Here is an 876-nt window from a genome sequence, read left to right as displayed (position 1 = left end):
GTGGTCATCAGTCCCCTAGAACTTAGAACTACTTAAACCTAACTAACCTAAGGACATCACACACATCCAAGCCCAAGGCAGGATTCGAACCTGCGACCGTAGCAGTCATGCGGTTCCAGACTGAAGCGCCTAGAACCGCACGGCCACACCGGCCGGCATATTACACTGAAGCGCCAAAGAAACTGGTATAGGCATGCGTAATCAAATACAGAGATATGTAAACAGGCAGAATACCGCGCTGCGGTCGGCAACGCCTATATAAGACAACAAGTGTCTGGCGCAGTTGTCAGATTGGTTACTGCCGCTATAATGGCAGGTTATCAAGATTTAAGTGAGTTTGACCGTGGTCTTATAATCGGCGCACAAGCGATGGGACACACCATCTCTGGGGTGGCGATGAAGTATGGGTTTTCCTGTACGACCATTTCACGAGTGTACCGTGAATATCGGGTAAACCATCAAATATCCGACATCGCTGCGGCTGGAAAAAGATCCTGCAAGAACGGGACCAACGACGACTGAAGGGAATCGTTCAACGTTCCAGAAGTGCAAACCTACCGCAAATTACTGTAAATTTCAATGCTCGGCCATCAACAAGTGTCAGACTGCCAACTATTGAACGAAACATCATCGATATGAGCTTTCGGAACCGAAGGCTCATTCGTGTGCCCTCATGACTGCACAACACAAAGCTTTACGCCTCGCCTGGAACCGTCAACACCCACATTCGACTGTTGATGACTGCAAACATGTGTCCTGTTCGGACGAGTCTCGTTTCAAATTGTATCGAGCGGATGGACGTATACGGTTATGGAGACAACCTCATGAATCCATGGGCCCTGCATGTCAACAGTGGACTGTTCTAGCTGGTGGAAG

The sequence above is a fragment of the Schistocerca americana genome, chromosome X, assembly GCF_021461395.2.
Source record: "Schistocerca americana isolate TAMUIC-IGC-003095 chromosome X, iqSchAmer2.1, whole genome shotgun sequence".
Taxonomy (NCBI): Eukaryota; Metazoa; Arthropoda; class Insecta; order Orthoptera; family Acrididae; genus Schistocerca; species Schistocerca americana.
Note: the sequence above shows the minus strand (reverse complement) of the source record.